This window comes from Choloepus didactylus, chromosome 14, assembly GCF_015220235.1.
Source record: "Choloepus didactylus isolate mChoDid1 chromosome 14, mChoDid1.pri, whole genome shotgun sequence".
NCBI lineage: Eukaryota > Metazoa > Chordata > Mammalia > Pilosa > Megalonychidae > Choloepus > Choloepus didactylus.
Genome location: NC_051320.1, coordinates 16,499,082 through 16,521,307, shown reverse-complemented (window position 1 = coordinate 16,521,307; position 22,226 = coordinate 16,499,082).

Sequence of the window (22,226 nt, the reverse complement as noted above, 5' to 3'; positions counted from 1 at the left end):
TAAAATAAGTATTGTTTATGATAAAGTTATAATAACAAACTAAAGAGGATCAATGTATTCCAGAATACTTTTTGCAAAATGCAGTGTTTTGTGGGATGTGAAAATTAGGTTTTGAGTTAGATTTACAACCAATCGAATTTTAAAAAGAAACCAAAGGGGAAAAAGAACTCTAGAAGAACATATGCATGAATATTTACTGTCACAGGAAAAATATTTATATGCTTTCAAACAATGAAGAAATTATATGTAAAATGGCTATCGAATGCCCTTTAAAACTCACGGTGTTCTGTGTATTGTAAATCAGCAAAAAATCTAATAATGACACTGTGTATTGTATTGCCTCATATGTAATCTGAATATTTATTATGCTGTATTATGTTTGTAATTTTACAAATGTATTATAATTGTATTTATATTTAATTATTTTAAATATAAAGCTTTCTTAGGATAAGTAAGACAAATTCTAAATCCTGCTTTTTAAAAATGGATGAGTCATGAACTATCAACTAGGAAATAGAAATATGCAATAAATATGCAAAAATGTTCAACCACCAAGATTTTTCAAGAATGCAATAGAAAAAAACTATGGTATTTTTACTCATCAAATTAGAAGATATCTTTTATAAAATTAATATTGGCTGATGTGGGTGCAATGAAACCAGTGCTTTTAGGCATTGCTCATAGCAACATAAATGAATACAACATTTTCTGGGAAGCAATTGACATTAGGTTTCAAAAGCCTTTAAGTTCATTTCATTTCACTCTAATTAGAGCTGCTGACAGATATTTATGAAGTGTTCATCATAGAATTTTTAAGTATGAATATTTTTTGCATTCAAAAAGAAAAGACATTGAAATGGATAAAAAGAGAAAAGAAAATGGTGGACTCAGCAAAAATGGAGAATTGGACTGTCCATGGAGTGAATGCTCCATGCTGGGAAAGAAAGTGAGTTTCCCAGGGCTAGGAATGGGTTGACCAGACTCAGGGCCAAGTCAGTGAAGGAGACATCACAAACACAATGTACTTTGATTTACCTGGGTCCCAGAGAGAAAGAGCCTTTCTACCCACAGACCCAAAGTGAGGCTAAAGTGGTGCAAACCCTGGAATGGGTGGTGATAATGATTAGTCATTGGAAGCATAGCCAAGCATAATCAATGTCTTCAGAAAATGGAAGGCAAGGGTGAGTGAGTAGCACCTGGGAGTCCTGGTGAGCTGATCCCCATCAACGTGGTGACCTTCTTGGGACTTATTTCACCTGCATGGATTTTCTTACTGAACATTCTCCATCACTTCACACATGCAGTTGTGCCTTAGGAATTGTAGCTTTGCTTGCTGAATGGTTAACAGGAGACAGTTTACCCAGCCTTTCACACTTTGGGTTCTGGAAACAGACAGACATGGGTTCAAATCCTGGCTCTGCAAATTCATAACCCTGGTGTCTAAGGTAAGTTATTTGACTGCAAACTCTCAGGAGATACACACCACACACACACACACACACGCACACACACATTTATATACATATATACATACGTATGTGTGCCATTTGTGTATATTATGTCCCCCAGGAAAAGCCAGATTCTTTAATGCATTCTTGTAGGGGCAGATGTATTAGGGTTGATTAAGTTGGAACCTTTGGATTAGGTTGTGTCCATGGAGATGTGACCCACCCAACAGTAGGTGATAACTCTGATTGGATAATTTCCATGGAGGTGTGGCCCCGCCCATTCAGCGTGGGCCTTGATTAGTTCACTGGAGCTCCATAAAAGCTCAGACAGAAGGAACTCACAGCTAGCTGTAGCTTAGACAGACATTTTGAAGACTGCCGTTGGAAGCTGATGCAGACATTTTGGAGAATGCCATTTTGAACTGCAACCTGGGAGCAAGCAGATGCCAGCTACATGCCTTCCCAGCTAACAGGTTTTCTGGATGCCAATGCCCCTTCTCCAGTGAAGGTACCCTTTGTTGATGGACACTTGATGGCCTTAAGACTGTAACTGTGTAACCAAATAAATCCCCTTTTATAAAAGTCAATCCATTTCTGGTGTTTTGCATTCCAGCAGCATTAGCAAACTAGAACAGTATGTAATATGTATAAACATTTATTTGACTTAATTGATCAAGACAGTTTTTTGTTTCTCTAGAATGAACACACAATTCGTATACTCCAGGTACAGATTCTAAAGCTATTTGTGCAACCTTTCCCACTCTCCTTACCCTCTCCAAGTACTAAGCCAATGGAAGAGACAAAAATATCTAGCTTTTTAAAAGACTTGCAGAGAAGACTCAGAATCTCCTCTTATTAGGGCATTCAGATTCTTAAGAGCACTCTTAGTTAATTTTATAATTACTCTAATACGTTGTGCACACATTTCAGTCTAATAATACCCCCCCTTTTTTTTTACCTGTAGAAATAAGTCATATTCAACTAACATTTATTAGGTGCTTGACATTTTAAAAAAAAGCAATTATTCATTTAGCGTTTATTCTAACCACAGAATGTACATCTCATTAAACAATAAGGGAAATGAAACTCAGAGAGGGCAAGTGACGGGAGCTAGTTAGGGATAGAATGGGTCTTTGAGCTAAGTTGTCATGACTCCAAAGTCCAGTGCACTTTTCGCTTCTGCCCTCCTCCTCCATGTGCCATCTGGCCCAGGAGGGTTACACCACGGCACCTACACTGCCACTTTCCTTCCTACACATCTGGTAGACATGACTGTTCAATATGGAGCTCTGTCTTGCTGCGCCAAAGCATGGCTGCAGAATCCTTCTCCACGCAGTCTCCCAGCCAGACTACCAACTGATGAGAGTTGGCATGAAAGCTTAAACTTATTTGCCGTCTCTTAGCAGATGATCATAATAAACTATCACATAGTAACTTAAAATGCTCTTTTCATAGGATATCCACAAATTCTGAGGTGTGTTATAGCTTTATTATATGAAAGAGCCCCACATAGAACTGAGTATTCCTGTACTATCCAAACTTAACAAAATGAGACTACATTTCAGAGTCCCTACACTTTCTCATGTTTGATCCCATTCCTCCTTCTTGCAGATTTATGTTAAGCTCTGTGGTTTTCTAAAATTGTGTTTCTTTTATGATTGTACAGTATCATATTCTAGTACCTAATGGGTTAGATACAATGACCATTGAAATGATAAAGTGCAGTTTCAAAAGAATCTGGCATATATGCCCTTTTCTTTCTCAGCTAGAAGGAACTATTTTAGAACAAAAATGGAAATACATTTTAAAGCCCATGAACTAGGAAGACACAGTATTCTTAGGAACAGTAATTAAAACTAAGACGATTGTAATGCAGCCAAGAATGGTTATATCACTTGTTTGTGCACCGAAATTGAAATAATGGAGTTCAAAATTCTATTGAAAATATGATTGCTAGTATCAGAGGTGGCATAAATGAAGCTAAATTTTAATGAGGTAAGAAAATGGAATGTTCTACAAGCCTGTGTAATTTGTCCAATGCAGAGCTAAATGTATTATCTGCAAATATATAGAAACTGATACCTCATCATTGTAGAGCACTAAAATGTTACTGGATTACCAAGAAAGATTCATTATTACTGCTGAAAAATGATGTTCCTTTGTAGCAAAAAAAGAAGGTGAATGGAGGTTTTTTTTTCTTTTTTTCCCACAAAAAGCTAGTGTTTATTTTGAGGTTGAACTTCACACAGGTTGCAGTGTTACAAGTTATCCACATTTATGGTAGTTGACAAGCATTTTCTGTATTTGCAGAACATAATGAAGAGCTAACAGAAGGTCAGGATTTCACCAAGATTTGAACCCATCTTGCATTCTGCTGGAAAACGTCCTGGATATGACAATATATCCATGTTTGTTTGTTTAAATGCAATGCCTGAGAACTCAGAAATAAAACTATTTGGAAAGATAGGGTGCAGAAGGAGGAAATACTATTTCTTTCAATGGAGAAGAGGCTTTTTCTTGTTGCTGTTTTTAGTAATACTATTTTTAGTTTATAACACAGAGTCTGTGATGACCATTGCCTACCCTAGTGATTGAAGGGAGAGCAAGGGCCCCCTGATCCCAACCAAGGAATCTCCCCTGTTTACTAGCCTGGGATTTTCGGAAGTAGAGTTAAAGGATTTATCACTGGTTAAAGCATTACTCACTTGGACTGTGAAGGGTACATAGCTTCAACTGAAACATGGTAGGTAACTTCCCTCTGCCAGGACTGTGGGAAGGATCTAGGGAAGAATTTCTAGCCCAGTTGGAGAACCCACAAATGTCCCCCTTTCTTATTTATCCCACAAAATGCCCTTTGCAGTCCTGTGTTTATGTGTTTGTGTATACATATATTCATTATTTATTCATTCATACATTTACAGAACATTCACTACATTGTTTACTTTGTGCCTGTTGATGTGCTATTGCTGCAAGTACAAAGATGGGAGAGATTTGAAGTCACAGCATGTTTGAAGTCAGTCAAACCTGAATTAAAATTTTTATTATGCTCAAGAATGTGGTCTGAACTCTTCCTTATTAAGTAGGAATAATAACGTTTCATTCCTAGAGTTGCCATGAGAAATAAAGGATGGCTTTGTCCACAACGCATGCAACACTTTATCTTATAGTAAGCCCTCAGTAAATGCTAGATATATAGTAATGATTAAATTTTTGTCAAGGAAAATATCCTTTAACCTTCTCTTTCATCATCAGTTTCTCTATTTCTCTTTCTCTCAGCTGTGTCATTCCCATTAACATACAAACATGTTGCCATTTTATTCATTTAAAAAATCCAGGTACTGACCCCCATTGCCTGGACCCCCATTACTCTGCTCTTCTTCAGTGCACAATTCCATGAGTTGTCTATGCTCATTCTCTTCAATTCCTCTCCTCCTATTCTCCCGTGAAATTTTTCAGATCAGGCCCTCCCCCATCCACTTGACCCAAACTGCTCTTAGGAAGGCTGTCAGTGGCTTCCATTTTGCGAAATCAGTGTTCAGTCCTCAGCATCATTTGACCAAGTTAATGTCTCCTTCCTCTTTGAAACATTTTATTTAGGAGGCTTCCAGTACAAGGCCTTCTTCTGGTTTTCCTCTGGACTCACTGGTAGTTCCTTCCCTTATCCTTTGTGGGTTTCTCATGATCTCCCCAACCTCTGGCTTGGAGTGCCCCATGCTCAGTCCTTGGATTTCTTTTCTCTCTCGACATTTACTCCCTTGGTGAACCCTTCTAGCTTCATAGCTTTATGTACCAATGGCTTGCAAATTTGTTTTTCCAAACGAGATCGCTTCCCTGAATTACAGACTGGGATAGTTTATTGCTTACTTGATATCTTTCAGTGGATGTCCAACTGACACCCCCAAATTAATGGTTTTGATCTTCCCTCCAAGCTTGTTCCTTCTGCAGTCTTCCTGATCCATCCTTACTACTGATCACACCAGTGACCACACAGAATCATCCTTGCCTCTCCTTCCCTTCTTAAAGTGCACATTACCTTTAACAAATCTGTTGCTACTAAATTCAAAATAGATGCCATAAGCAGCCACTCTCACCAGCTTCCCATGAAGGAATCAATAGCTTCCTAACTAGTCTTTCTGCTTTTGCCCTTGCTTCTACATGACCCGGCAGCTCAAGTAATCCTTTTAAATCGTAAGTCAGCTCATGGCACACCTTTTTTCAAAATTGTCCAATTGTCTCCCATCTCACTTTCAGTATAAACCTTAGTGGCCCATAAGTCTAGTCCTGTAACATTTTCCCTCCACGTCTGTTTCCATTCCTTTCTGATTTTGTCCCCTTCCCTGCTCCCTTTGTATTCATCTCCTTGTTGTGTCTCAAACACCAGTCACACCCAAGGCTCAGGACTTTGCACTTGTAGTTCCTTCTTTCTGCAGATATCCATGGGGATGACTCCCTCAGCTTCTTCAGGTCTTTGCTCAAATGTCACCTTCTTTGGAGGTCTTCATTGAGAATACACCAACTCCCCCTGGCACTTTGCATCCTCTGTTCTTTTTTATTTTTCTCCATAGCACTTATCACCAGCTCATATACTATTTATTTTACTTATGTGTTTTGTTTATTGGATGTTTTCCACATGAGGATGTAAGTTCCATGCAGGGAGTATTTTATTTAAATCTTTTTTGTTTGTTACTGTGTCCAGAATAAGATTCAGGTTTTGTGGGGTCCGAAACTTATATGATTAAAAACATAAAATTAGGTATGAATATTTATAAATATTTAGAATGAGAGGAAAAATAGAAACCAAATTACAACTTTTGAAAATCTTACAAATACAAACACCATCAAATTTGGAGAAATGCCAAACAAATTTTATTCATAAGTTTGTGAATTGGAAGAACTTCTACATACTAGCTTTTAGCTCTGTTTCAAGCCTTGTTTCTCCTCTACTCTCATATTTCCATTTTGGAGAGCCATAGATGTTTACAGATCAAGACACAATCTTTGGCCATGTGATCTAGCACCGTGGTGATGTAATTAAACCTGGAAGATACAGCCACACGCAGACAGGTAACAATTATGTCGCTATGCTCAGAAGTGACTCCAAACCTCAAAAATATATTCCACTAAATACAAACTAAATGTGTCCCCAAGTGAACTTCCTGATAAAAGATCATATAATTATTTGTGGCTACTACCCCACCACCATACATGTTCCCATTGTTTAAGCTGAATTATTTCATGGTATTTGCTTGAGCAGCCTAGGAAACTAAAAAAGATTTTGGTATCAGGAGTGGGGTGCTGTTGCTGTTGCAAATACCAAAAATGTGGAAACATTTTTGGAATTGGGTAATGGGTAGAAGCTGGAAGAATTGTGGGGTACTTGGTAGAAAAGGCCTAGGTTGCATTCAAGAGATTATTGATAGAAGTATGAATGCTAAAGATACTTCCAATGAGGCCTTAGAAGGAAATGATGAATGTTATTGGAAACTGGAGGAAAGGTTATCTGTAGTGGCAGAGATCTTGGCAAAATTGAGTTCTGATGTTGGATGGAAGGCAGAACTTGAAAGTGATGAAGTTGAATAGTTAACTGAGGAAATTTCCAAGCTAAGTGTGGAAAATGAAGCCTGGTTTCTCTTTGTTGTTTATAATAAAATGTGAAAGGAAAGGGATAAACTGAGAACTGAACTCCTGGGCACAAAGAAACCAGAAATTGATAGTTTGGAAATTCCGAGCCTCTGGAAAGTGAGTCTGCAGAGAACAGTGCTCTGTGTGAGGGTTTAACTGAACGTGCATCCAGTCAGCCATTTCAGAGCAAGTCAGGATTGGAGATGCAGTTATCTAGGAAGAATCTGTGGAAAGTTCTTTTGTCTGAGCTATTGGACCCCTGTGAACTACATGCAAGGCCAACAAATTTGTTGTATAATTTGTATGAAAGGAACAACTGGTATCCTGGACTAAAAGGGACAGAGAAGGGAAAATTTGAGAAAAAATCACTTTGAGAGCCAGAAACATGGAAACCAAGGTCTGGACTGAAGACATCTTAGGCTAAGAGAGTGGACCCACCCATGTATGTGGAAAGTGTGAGTCTGCCCCAGCGCTTGGAGAGGGCAGGCCTTCTACCCCATTGTTTAGGAAGAGTGCTGCCAGCCCAGTGCTCAGAGAGTGTGGCACCTGTGCTCTGGTGCCCTTGGAGAGCCTGGCTACCATCTGGATGCTTGAAGAGGGTGGAGGCTTCACCCCAGTGTTCAGGGAGAGCACATACACTGCACAAGCACTTGGAAGGGATGGGGCTGCCACTTCTTCATGCTCGGAGGGCAAAATGTTATTTCATAAATGACTTTTAGAACTTGAAATGTAATGGAGGATGCTTTGTGGGTTTTGGAATTGTTTGGGACCCATGACCCCTGTTTTCCTTAATTTTCTTCCTATGGGAATGGGAAGGTTCATCCTATGCCTGTCCCTCCATTGTATATTGGAAGCAGATAACTTGTTCTGTAGATTTCACAGGTCCTCAGATGGATGGGAATTGTGCCCCAGGACAGACCACATCCGTAACTAATTTTGATGAGATTTTCTACCAAGCATTGTTTCTAAAAGGACTTCAGGCTTTTGGGATATTGTGATGAAATGAAGGTATTTTTCATAAAGAAAGAATGTGCCTTTTTGTGGTCCAGGGGATGGAGTGTGGTAGTTTGAAGCTATATGTAGCCCAGAAAAACAAGTTCTTAAATCAAATCCATTCCTGTGGGTGTAAACCAATTGTAAGTAGGACCTTTTGATGAGGGTAGCTCAGTTAAGGTGTGGCCCACCTCAATCAGGATGGGTCTTAATCCTATTACTGGAGTCCTTTATAAGCAGCATGAAATTCGGACAATTAGGAGAGAGAGATCCACAGAGCACGAAGCTGAACCCAGAAAAGAAGGAAGAGACCAGGAGACACCACCATGTGCCTTGCCATGTGACAGAGGAGCGCAGGATCACCAACGGCCAGCCCCAGAACGCCATGGTTGTGGGGGAGAAAGCATTACCTTGATGATGCCTTGATTTGAACATTTTCCTGATCTCAAACCATGAGCAAATAAATTCCCATTTGTTTCAGCTGAACCATTTCATGGTATTTGCTTGAGCAGCCCAGGAAACTGAAACAATACCCAAAGGGCATTTTTATGGAAGGAAAGTTGGAGCAATAAGAGACAGTTGTTGAAACCAGTTGCAACCAAAATATAAAATTTACACAAACATACGACCCCCAATGGCCTTTGAAGGGACCCGTGCAAGTGAAGTGCTCAGAGCTACAGCTCCATGAGCTTCATGGCAAACCTGCCTCTGCCTCAGTGCCTAGAACTGTGAGGGCCATGGAGAGGGAGCCCAGTGAGGATTTGCTAAATGAATCATTCATTCTGTGTTTTGCTATATTAGTAAGGTTGCCAGATAAATTATAGGCCATCCAGTTAAATTTGAATTTCAGACAAACAATGAATAATTTTTAGTTTAAGTATGTCCATACAATACTTATGATTTACTTATGCCAGCCATTTTTTTTAATCTGAAATTTGAATTCAACTGAGACTCCTGTATTTTTCTTTGCTAAATCTGACAATCCTTATATCAGAAACAGAGAGATCTGCCCAACATTCAGTTAAGTTAAAAATTTACCTATAGGCTCAATTTTTGGTTTTTGCTTCTTAAAGTAATTATATTTTGTGCATTTAAATATTTACACAAACTGGAATTTATTTTGTTAATCAGTAGAAGGCGTGGCTCCCACTTGATTTTTTTTTTTTATTTTTCTCTTAAGGGTTTTGTTTATTCCATGGCATAGCCCATGAGGACAGGTGTACCCTACCTGATCCCAGCAGAGGACCAGGGAAAGGGAAGGGAATACAGTCTTCCCTGTGTGCCAGGTGAATTGTCTGCCGTGAATTTATAAACAAAGATAAAAATGACCAAAACTGGTCAGCTTTTTATTATCATCAAGTGCTGGTGATTCTAAAAAATGGCAGGAATAACTTCCTTGCTGGGATGAATTGCTTCCATTCCCTTCCCCCCCGGTGTTCAGGGTCTCTGAGCACAGACAGTGCCGTGTTACCCAGTGCAGGTGTTTGAGACCTAAAGGCAGGTCTCGCGGAGTATCTGATCTATAGCAGCAACTCATTAGATTCTCTTTCCTTTCCTTACGATCCCAGTTTCTCCAAAAATTGTCATTTTTCTTTCAGCTCCTGCCCTAATTTATATGAACCCAAGTCAATTTCCAGGGTTCGTATTTTATTTCCCCATCCTACTTTAGTATCGTCATCTTCTCAAACCAACTTCAGAACTTCATGGTCACATTCTGCCCCCAACCCCCAGCTATGCCAAACATCTGCCCTGGGGAAATAGCTTCTGTGATGTTGTTACTGATGTGTGGTTTATTTATTGGCAAGGGGTGTTTTATCTTGGTGCCGTGCATTTTGCTGAGTATGAGACGTTAGGATAGTGGATAAAATTATAATCAGTTTTCTTATGTGTCAGACACTGTTCTAAGCACTTTACAGACAACCAACCAAAATCATAACTAAACCTTATGAGACTTTTTTTTTTTTTTTTTTTTAAACCTGTCATTTTATAGAAAAGGCACCGAGAGGTAAAGTAGCTACTGGATGGAGTTAAGTGATGGAGTCAGGGTTTGAATCCCAACAAGTTGTTTTCAGATTCTGTGCCAGGAACAAATCTGTGCCTGGTGCTTTACATATCTCATGTGATCGCATACTCAGAAGCCTCCATGCAATAAGTTTTTTATTCCCATTTTACAGATGAGTAAACAGTGGCACTAAGAGACAAAGCCACGTGTCCAAATTTATGTGGTTGGTCAGTGCTGGGGTTGGAGCACAAACCTCAAACTATCTGACATGGATCCACTCCCCTCCTACAGCCTCTTTTTCAACATCTAGTTCTGCGGGGTGGCAGGTCTTGTCTACGGCGTGTCTTGGGGGGCTCACAAATCACGGGGGCATGTACATCGTGGGGAGAACCACTGAAAGAAGGGTGAGTGGCCTCAGGGGCCCAGCTCCCCTCCTTCGCAGTTGTGACCTGGGCCCACGGGGTTCTAGGGGTGCCCTGCTCCTGACTGCCCAAGGCCCCACTGTCCGTCCCCCTCCTCTGACCACAGTGCAGCCACGTGTGGGACAGCATGGCACAGAAGCCGTGCACAGCCCTCGGCTTAGACCCATTTCGACCCATTTTGATTAAAAATATAAATGCTCGAAGAAACTAAGTTTCTTTTCTCTTAGAACATAGTTTGCTTTTATTACACATTGGGTAGATGTTACGACTTGACCACAAATTTATTTCTCCCTGAGTTCCCTATTTGGCACAAAGAGAGTGTGTTGAGAAAAAACAAACATTTTCCTCTTGAACTTTTGTATTTGAATTTCTTGATCCCATTGCTTTGATCACTGGTTCAGATAGACATTTTTTTTTTTTTTTTTTACCTTTATCTCTTAATGTTTGTGTTGCAGAGTCTCCTGGAAGCTAAAATGCTGAAAATGGGAGAAACTTCCATTTTATTTGCTATGAGCCATTAGTTTCAGGCTTACTTTACTAACCAAAAATACACAGAATTTTAAAAAACTATCTTCTATTAAAAATGCTTAATAAACAGAAAAAAATACTACAAAAGGGTAACACTCATCAGATGTAAACTGCAGCCCAGGATTCGTACCCCTCCTGCTTGTTTTTTGAATAACGTTTTCATTTTTCCATCAATTGTCTCATATTTACTAGGCACAATCTTGGTGTTTTTTGTGTGTGTTTATGGGAATGGTGGTAAAATAACTTTGGATGAAAATTCAGGGAGCCAATACTCAAAAACTTTTCTGGGCTTTTTTTCATGTACCATTTAGATAGGAGAAGTGCTGAAGAATTCAAGAATAAAAGTAGAAGTGGGAATGACACAAGCAAGAACTATTTTTCAAAAAGGGCTTAAGACTGAGTAAAAAAGGGTCTGTTGGTTTATGCTTTCCCTCATTCTTACTACAATCATTGTCTCAGGAATGAATTCATATTCTGCATCATTTTCGGTTACCTTTATAGTCTTTCTTGCAAGAATGAGGAATGAAAATTTTAATGCCTCATATATTCTATGAATTACTGTAGATGACTAGACTGCACTACTTTGATCTTTCCTGTATTCTGTGGTTTGATTGGATCGTGATGTGAATGGAAAGCAGCACAAAACAAATCAGTTTCTGAGAGAACGACTTTAACAAGAAAAGGGGAAAAAGGTACCTCAGTCCACTTCAGAATATTACATATGAGGCAGTGAGAGTCCAGACAACCGCTCCTGTGCCCAACTCAAAATGATCACAGTCTTTCTGCTCGACACACATTCTGACCTGAGAATTCATTACAAAAAATGGCTATCAAGCTTTGGAATAAATAACAGTTTAATGTCATTTAGATTTATGGTCATTTAGATTCATGTTTTGACTTCCCATGAGTCCTAGCTTTGCGCCTCGCTCATCAAAGATTCCCGTGAATGTGGAATGAACAAATGAATGAATGAATGAATTCAGCAGTAAGGTTCTAAGCTAAATGGGATCTTGTAGATAAATTTTTCTACTCCCGTGCATGTTTCTCTAATGCAAATGAGCTCATATTCAGTTAGTAAATAGAAGAACTATGCTACTATAATGTGGAAATTGTGTTGGTCCATAAGCAATTTTTCAGAGCATTTTAATGACCTGTGTCGCAAAGTAGATACAATGAACACCAGTACAGCTGAACAGCACAGTGAGTGCAAACATCCCCTCCCACCACCACCTCCCCAGCATTTCCTCTTTGCTAACTTTGCCCCATGCTCTGTTTGGAAAGGCATGTTGCATAGTTTCTCTGCTGTAGGTGCATTTTGCCTGTGTGTTCAAACTAAAAGCCTCAACTCCTCCGTATACCCCCTTCTGTCAAGCCATCATTACTTTTATTTAAAAGTGAAGTCTTAGATTTACTGGAGTATCTTTTTAAATTAGGAATTCAACATGTCTTTTTCTGAATTAGAATTTAATTAGGAAGATATTGGTGCTGTTAGTGCATAGGTTAAAAAATTCCATAGGTTTGAGGGTCCGCCCATTGGCCTTATTTCCCCCCCAAACCCTATTATTTTTAGTATGTAATTTTGTAGAATGTGAGTCCTTTTCGAGACTATGTATTTTAGCAGAAAAGACCATATATTGGTTAAAGAAAACCCGAGAGATTTGAGGAAAGGAGTTAATCTGGGTAGAGTTGGAGAAAAAAATGGTTTGATAAGTCTCTGACTACTTGGGCAAGAAAAATTTTATAGTATCAGAACTGTGGTGGATTTCAGTGATCACATTTTCCTACCCATTTGTTAGGGATTTGAGGAAACCTCACCCAGAAGGAGTAAGAGAATTGCCCAGGATCTTATGCCTGTTGTTGACAAACTGAAATAAAATCCCACGTCTTGGGACATCTGCCGCACCCTCATGGAAACCAGGCTCCCTTTTAGCACCGCCACGTCTCCTGAATGAGGCTTGCAGCACATCTTCTCATGGAAAAAGCAAGGATTTCTTTCCTTGTCGTCAGCTTGTATTTTAGGTAGTTAACTGTGCATCTCATTTTATGCAGGACACCCCCAATCTGGGCCTGTTGTCCTGGTTGCTAATTATTAGTAGTGTCCCTGTCTTCTCAGGAGTGACCTCGTTTCAAAAGGTAAATTATAGGGCTAACCTAGATCCGAGGCGCAGTCAGAAATCCAGAATTTGTATATGCCTTTTCTTCTCCCCTCTTTGCATATTCAAATCCTATCCATTCTTCCAGACCCAGTTTATATTCAGGTTGCTGCATAGTCTTCCCAGGGTTGCATAGCAAGAAGTTGCTGTCTATCTCTGAATTCCCTAGTATTTTATTTGTTAATTTCCAATGGCTGTGTCCCCTTGAACCTTCTGTTTCCTAGTTTACTTTATAGTTTCTCAAAGAGGGCAGTGGGCCATTTGGGGTGATAGGTAGAATTGTCTCTAATGCTGTAGGATGCTTAGCATATTGAATGCCAGTAGCCTTCACCCCCACTAAAGTGACAACTCAATATGTCTCCACCAGTTTCCAACCCACCTACTCCCCTGCAAGGGGCAGAACTCATACCCTCCCACACCTCAATTGCAAACAGCGTTAAGATTGAAGTCCCAGTGAGGCAAGATCCAGGTCTATTTTTGCCTCCATCCTTAATACCAAAAATTATGGGAATTTGATAAATGAATTCCCATCACCACTTTTTTTAAGAATGAATGACCTAAAAGGCTTATGGTGGGCATCTCATGTAATTTAACATAACTGTCTCAAACTGAGAGAAATTAAGGAAAACAGAAGTGCTGAGGTTGAGCTGAGAAGAAGCCTAAAACTGTGTAGTGAAAATTGCCTCCCTCTGTACCCTTATTTCTTCACTAGAGAAGGCAGAAGTGGCTGCGCACAGATGGAGGCTGCTGGGATAAAGAGCCTTCCGTGGTACCCATCACCTCCACCCCATGCATTGGCTCAGAGACTCTCCTGCCAAACAGAATGACCGTATCATTCTTAACCACCACTCACTGCTCCTTCCTCCTTGTTCCTCCTCCTACTGTTAGGAATTATGATAGCTAACTTACCCTTTGTGCTTTTTTTATGTGTCAGATACTTTTCTATGTTTTTCATATGGATTTTGTAATCAAAGTCTTACAAGACAACAATAAAGTAGATTATATAGTGTTATTAACCTTCCCTTTTACAGATGAGGAAACAGAGTCATGAGAGGGTAAATAACCTGCCCCAGTTCAGAGAGTAAGTGGTGGAGCCAGGATTTGAACCCAGGAGGTGTGACTGCAGAGCCAGCACCCTTTAGTCACTGTAAGAAATGCTATGTCTGCATCTGTGGACCTCTTTCATATTTAGACTTATTATCGGGTCATAATGCTTTCCTAGCTCTGGTTCAATTCCCAGGATTTGCTGTGTATCCACAACATAATCATAGGCAAAATTTTTGATTATTCTTTGGGCACTTTTGATGACATTCATTTATTTTTGTTTGACCTTAGAGAGGTGAATATAGTATATTGACACACACACTTGTACAGCGATATAATATATGCAGTGCACAGAAAAGCAGTATGGTGAAGTGGTTCAAGAGCATAGACCAATCTTTCCACCTCCACTCCACTGCCACCCCATCTGCACACCCTCCCAGCCAGATGTCATGGGTTCAAATCCTGACTCTACCACTTACTAGCTGTATGACATTATGTGAAAGCATGCCTCAATTGCCAGATCTCTAAAATGGGGATAATTAATACATGGCTCAGAAGGCCTCTGTGAGAGTTATGTGATATAATATCCCTAAACACTTAGAACTGAGCCTGGCATACTAAATGTAGCTATTATGATGATAATGTTCATGAACTGCTTCTAAAAATAGCTAAAAATGCAGTTCCCTTCAGTTTTCATAAGAAGTCAAGAAATCTAAATACACAGCAACATTGTTTTCCATTTGCACTCTTTTCAAGTGCGGTGGGAGAAGCAAGGTCCCTGTCTGAGTGAAGGACTGGGGCCCTGAGCACCGCACCCTGGTCTCCGATCCACATTAGTTTGTGGTATTGGACTTACTTCCCGTCCTTGATGGGATTGTCTGAAAACTGGAAGAAGAAAGGAAATTCATGCTTATAGAAATCCTGAAGAAAATTTATGTAAATATTAAACATTTTTATGATGATGGAGAGAGACACTGGTGTTTTCCTTTGGGTTGGCTGTATGATTTTAGTCACCTTACAGATAACGCAGCCTCTCCAACAACCATGCCACTTGGGAAACAAACACCAGCGACATTTTGAGGAATATAATTTTGAGAACAAAATATCTCCCCATTACAGAGAGAAATGTAAAGTTATCTATTTTCCTCTTGTGACATTCAACTATTAAAGGCAAGAATTCCATTTTATTGGCTTCTTGTAATCAAGATGATGTGACCTTTATAGGATTAATATCTCATTCTTTTGCTAACTAATTTACTCAAATAACGCTGGAAGATGCTTTATTATGTGAAAAACACCTTGGGGTATTGGGATTGGATCTAATAGCTAGAATAAAGCCATTACAATTGGATATATAGTAGGAGTGAAATCTTAAATAAAAATCTGTAACCATGGGATATGGAAAATTTCTCTTTTTTAATGCTGGAGTTTTGCTTTTATTAGTTCATTGTTAAAAGAGCTGCTCAACCTTTGCAGTAAATTTCCAAGGGCCTCTACCTTTACTTGGCTTTTTGTCATCTTTACTTACATTATTCTTCTAGTTCTTCATTTTATAGGAAGCCAAATGAGGTGGTTCTCTCACAGCCTCACTATTAATTTGTATCTCGCCATAAGAGAAGACTCCAAAGACCCATCTCTGTTCTGCCTGCCTCATGAGACTATGAGCTCTCCCAGGCATGAACTTTCTTCAGAATTTTCCAATTCCCAGGTTCTAATCAACTGGCTGCACACAGCAGATATCAGTCAATGTTTGATAAATACTGATTTTTTTTTCTGCACTTGAAAAATTCAGTATTTACATGTCATAAGACCCGAGTAGGAGAAAAGTTCCTCCTCTGCCGTAAGCGAGAAGGTCTTTGCAACGTCTTGGTATTTGGAACGGCAACTATCATCAGGGCCGGCCTGCTAACTGTGCTGTCAGTCGTCCCTTAAGCGGTTTTCAAGGATGTTCAGTCTCCTTTGTGTTCCCTTTGTCTGCTCCTTAATCTCCAAGTCATAATCATAAGGACAGATAATTGATCAGACTTTTCATACAAACCAGGCATTTTTCTAAGCGCTCTGCATTTAACAACTCATTTATTCCTCACAACAGCCCTGCAAGGTGTGTTCTGTCATTAACATCCATTCTTTGATGAGGACAGGGAATGGTGAACCTGGGATTATATCCAGATAGTCTGGATTTGGACCTAATAGGCTTAGTAACTGTTACTCCTGACAATCTCCCGGTGGAGGTTTTGAGCCCTTGTCTCCTCTCTCTGCTCTGTCTCAGGATCACAATTGTTTCCAGTGACTCTCAAAACATCTTCATGCACATCCTTCCCTAATTTATATCTTCTGTTCTGAAGATATATCTTCTCCCCTGAGCTCCTACTTTCATGTTAAACAGCATGCTGATAACTCTATCTGTCTGTCTCACAGACAGCCCCAACTTCAACACATCCTTGATTTCCCCAGGGCTCTTCTCTCACCTGCCAACCTTCTCTATCCCAGTAAATGACCCTAATCCCCACCCTGACACCAGAGTCAAGCCACACATGCTACCGTCACACCTTCTGTGGATCCTTTCAGTATTTTCTCCAGAAATGCATTGAACCATCATTTATTCCATAGCCCATCTCAGTCCAGGTCTCCACTAGCTTTCATCTGCTGTCTCCCACTGACTTGCTCTGTTTGTACTCTTGCTTCTCTCCTTACATTTCCCACACTGGAAAAATATATTTTTTTTTCTGAAAATGTAAACAGTGTGTCATATCATTTTCATGCATAATACTCTTAAATGGCTTTCTACTACATTTAGAGTAAAAGTTAAGTTTTGTCCATGGCATGCAAAGACCTATATGATCTGGTTGTGCTACCATCACACCATCCATTTCCAAATCTCTTCCAGCACCCTAAGCAAAAAATCTGTACCAATTAAGCATTAACTTCCCATTCTGTACCCCCACCCCAGCTCCTGGTAATCTGGAATTCTCACTTCTATCTTGAGGAATTTACTTATTCTGTTTCATATCAGTGAGATCATACAATATTTGTCCTTTTGTGTCCAGCTTATTTCACTCAACACAATGTCTTCAAGTTTATCCATGTTGTCACATGTATCAGAACTTTGTTCCTTATGGCCAAATAATATTCCATTGTATTTGTATACCACATTTAATTTATCCATTCATGGACACTTGGGTTGCTTCCATCTTTTGGCAATTGTGAATAATGCTGCTATGAACATTGGTGTGCAAATATCTGTTTGAGTCTCTGCTTTCAATTCTTTGGGACATATACCTAGAAGTGGGATTTCTGGGTCATGTGGTAATTCTATATTTACCTTTCTGAGGAGCCACCAAACTGTTTTATACAGAGGCTACACCATTTTGCTTTCCCACCAAAAATAAATGAATGTTCCTATTTCTCCACATCCTCTCTAATGCTTACTTTCCTTTTTTTTTTTTCTTTTTAATAGTTGTTGTGAAATGGTATCTCTTTTGTGGATTTTGATTTGCATTTCCCTAATGGCTAATGATGTTGAGCATTTTTTCATATGCCTTTTGGCCATTTGTATATCTTCTTTGGAGACATGTCTAATCAAGTAATTTGCCTATTTTTAAATTGGGTTGTCTTTTTGTTGTTGAATCATAGAATTTCTTTATATATTCTGGATATTAATCTCTGATTGGATATTTGTTTCCAAATATTTCCTTTCATTCTGTACATTGTCTTTTTACTTTCTTGATGAAGTCCTTTGATGCACAAAAGTTTTTAATTTTGTTGAAGTCCCATTTATCTGTTTTTTCTTTTGTTGTTCATGCCTTTAGTGGAAAGTATAGGAAACCATTGCCTAACATAAGGTCCTTAAGATACTTCCCTACTATCCCTTCCTTTCAATCTGAAGAACTCCCTTTAGCATTGCTTTTCAGGCATGTCTAGTGGTGATGAACTTGCTCAGCATTTGTTTGCCCCAGAAAGTCTTAATCTCCCCCTCATTTATGAAAGACATTCTTGCTGGATGTAAAATTCTTGGTGGACTATTGTTTTCTTTAAGCACTTTAAATATTTTGTTCCACTGCCTTCTTGCCTTCATGGTTTCTGGTGAGGAACTGGCACTTGATCTAATTGGGATTCTCTTTTACATACATGTTGCTTTTCTCTTACAGCATTTTGGAACTCTCTCCTTGTCCTTGGCATTTGATAGTTTGACCACTATGTGTCTGGGCATGATTCCCTTGGAGCTTAACCTGTTTGGGATTTGCTGAGCTTCTTGAATGTGTATATTCATGTCTTTTGTTAAATTTGAGGTGTTTTCTGCATTATTTCTTTGAATATTTCTTCTGCCCCTTTCTCCCTTCTCAGGGACTCCCATAATGCATATATTGGTATGCTTGATGGTGTCCCACAGGTCTCTAGGTTCTGTTCACTTTTTTTTCATTCTTTTTTCCTTCTGCTCCTCATTTTGAATCATTTAATTCTCCTGACTTCAATTTCACAGATTCTTTCTTCTGCCAGCTCCAGTCTTCTCTTGAAACCTTCTAGAGAATTTTTTATTTCTGTTATTTTGGTCTTCAACTCCATTATTTAAAATTTCTGTCTCTTTATTGAGATAACCATATTGTTCATTCATCATTTTCCTGATATCCTTTAGTTCTTTCTCCATGTTTCCTTTTACCTCTTTGATGATCATTATTTAAAAGTCTTTGTCCTGTATATCCAAATCTGGTCTTCTTCATTAATGATTTCTAGATTTTCTTTTATTCCTTTGGTTGGGTCATCATTTTCTGTTCACTTTGTCTTGTAATCTTTTGTTGCACACTGTACATTTTATTTTTTTTTTTTTTTTTTTTTTTTTTTTTTTTTTTTTTTTTTTTTTTTTTAATCATCATTTTATTGAGATATATTCACATACCACGCAGTCATACAAAACAAATTGTACTTTCGATTGTTTACAGTACCATTACACAGTTGTACATTCATCACCCAAATCAATCCCTGACACCTTCATTAGCACACACACAAAAATAACAAGAATAATAATTAGAGTGAAAAAGAGCAATTGAAGTAAAAAAGAACACTAGGTACCTTTGTCTGTTTGTTTGCTTCCCCTACTTTTCTACACATCGATCCATAAACTAGACAAAGTGGAGTTTGGTCCTTATGGCATTCCCAATCCCACTGTCACCCCTCATAAGCTACATTTTTATACAACTGTCTTCGAGATTCATGGGTTCTGGGTTGTAGTTTAATAGTTTCAGGTATCCACCACCAGCTACCCCAATTCTTTAGAACCTAAAAAGGGTTGTCTAAAGTGTGCGTAAGAGTGCCCACCAGAGTGATCTCTCGGCTCGTTTTGGAATCTCTCTGCCACTGAAGCTTATTTCATTTCCTTTCACATCCCCCTTTTGGTCAAGAAGATGTTCTCCATCCCACGATGCCGGGTCTACATTCCTCCCCGGGAGTCATATTCCACGTTGCCAGGGAGAGTCACTTCCCTGGGTGTCTGATCCCACGTAGGGGGGAGGGCAGTGATTTCACCTTTCAAGTTGGCTTAGCCAGAGAGAGAGGGCCACATCTGAGCAACAAAGAGGCATTCAGGAGGAGACTCTTAGGCACAAATACAGGGAGGCCTAGCCTCTCCTTTGCAGCAACCGTCTTCCCAAGGGTAAAACTTATGGTAGAGGGCTCAACCCATCAAACCACCAGTCCCCTATGTCTGTGGTCATGTTAGCAACCATGGAGGTGGGGTAGGCGAATACCCCTGCATTCTCCACAGGCTCCTCAAGGGGGCACTACATCGTTTTTGTTTTTTTTTTTATTTTTTTCCTTGTTTGTCTTTTTTCTTTTTTTTTTTTTTTTAACTTTCCCTTCTTTTTTCAAATCAACTGTATGAAAAAAAAAGTTAAAAAGAAAACAAACATACAATAAAAGAACATTTCAAAGAGACCATAGCAAGGGAGTAAGAAAAAGACAACTAACCTAAGATAACTGCTTAACTTCCAACATGTTCCTACTCTACCCCAAGAAAGTTACATACTATAGCAACATTTCAGTGAACCTGTTCCTACTACATCCATCAGAAATTAACAGACCATAGTCATTTCTGGGCATCCCCAGAACGTCAAATAGCTTATCTGTTCTTCTTGGATTATTGTTCCCCCTTCCTTAATTGCTCTCCACTGCCAGTTCCCCTACATTCTACATTATAAACCATTTGTTTTACATTTTTCAAAGTTCACATTAGTGGTAGCATATAATATTTCTCTTTTTGTGCCTGGCTTATTTCGCTCAGCATTATGTCTTCAAGGTTCATCCATGTTGTCATATGTTTCACCAGATCATTCCTTCTTACTGCCGCGTAGTATTCCATCGTGTGTATATACCACATTTTATTTATCCACTCATCTGTTGATGGACATTTGGGTTGTTTCCATCTCTTGGCAATTGTGAATAATGCTGCTATGAACATTGGCGTGCAGATATCTGTTCGTGTCACTGCTTTCCGATCTTCCGGGTATATCCCGAGAAGTGCAATCGCTGGATCGAATGGTAGCTCTATCTCTAGTTTTCTAAGGAACTGCCAGACTGACTTCCAGAGTGGCTGAACCATTATACAGTCCCACCAACAATGAATAAGAGTTCCAATTTCTCCACATCCCCTCCAGCATTTGTAGTTTCCTGTTTGTTTAATGGCAGCCATTCTAACCGGTGTTAGATGGTATCTCATTGTGGTCTTAATTTGCATCTCTCTAATAGCTAGTGAAGCTGAACATTTTTTCATGTGTTTCTTGGCCATTTGTATTTCCTCTTCAGAGAACTGTCTTTTCATATCTTTTGCCCATTTTATAATTGGGCTGTCTGTACTATTGTCATTGAGTTGTAGGATTTCTTTGTATATGCAAGATATCAGTCTTTTGTCAGATACATGGTTTCCAAAATTTTTTCCCATTGAGTTGGCTGCCTCTTTACCTTTTTGAGAAATTCCTTGGAGGTGCAGAAACTTCTAAGCTTGAGGAGTTCCCATTTATCTATTTTCTCTTTTGTTGCTTGTGCTTTGGGTGTAAAGTCTAGGAAGTGGCCTCCTAATACAAGGTCTTGAAGATGTTTTCCTACATTATCTTCTAGGAGTTTAATGGTACTTTCTTTTATATTGAGATCTTTGGTCCATTTTGAGTTAATTTTTGTGTAGGGGGTGAGGTAGGGGTCCTCTTTCATTCTTTTGGATATGGATATCCAACTCTCCCAGCCCCATTTGTTGAAAAGACCATTATGGCTCAGTTCGGTGACTTTGGGGGCCTTATCAAAGATCAGTCGGCCATAGATCTGAGGGTCTATCTCTGAATTCTCAATTCGATTCCATTGATCTATATGTCTATCTTTGTGCCAGTACCATGCTGTTTTGGCAACTGTGGCTTTATAATAAGCTTCAAAGTCAGGGAGTGTAAGTCCTCCCACTTCGTTTTTCTTTTTTAAAGTGTCTTTAGCAATTCGAGGCATCTTCCCTTTCCAAATAAATTTGATAACTAGCTTTTCCAAGTCTGCAAAGTAGGTTGTTGGAATTTTGATTGGGATTGCATTGAATCTGTAGATGAGTTTGGGTAGAATTGACATCTTAATGACATTTAGCCTTCCTATCCATGAACATGGAATATTTTTCCATCTTTTAAGGTCCCCTTCTATTTCTTTTAGTAGAGTTATGTAGTTTTCTTTGTATAGGTCTTTTACATCTTTGGTTAAGTTTATTCCTAGGTACTTGATTTTTTTAGTTGCTATTGAAAATGGTATCTTTTCTTGAGTGTCTCTTCAGTTTGTTCATTTCTAGCATATAGAAACATTACTGACTTATGTGCATTAATCTTGTATCCCGCTACTTTGCTAAATTTGTTTATTAGCTCTAGTAGGTGTATCGTTGATTTCTCAGGGTTTTCTAGATATAAGATCATATCATCTGCAAACAATGACAGTTTTACTTCTTCTTTTCCAATTTGGATGCCTTTTATTTCTTTGTCTTGCCGGATTGCCCTGGCTAGCA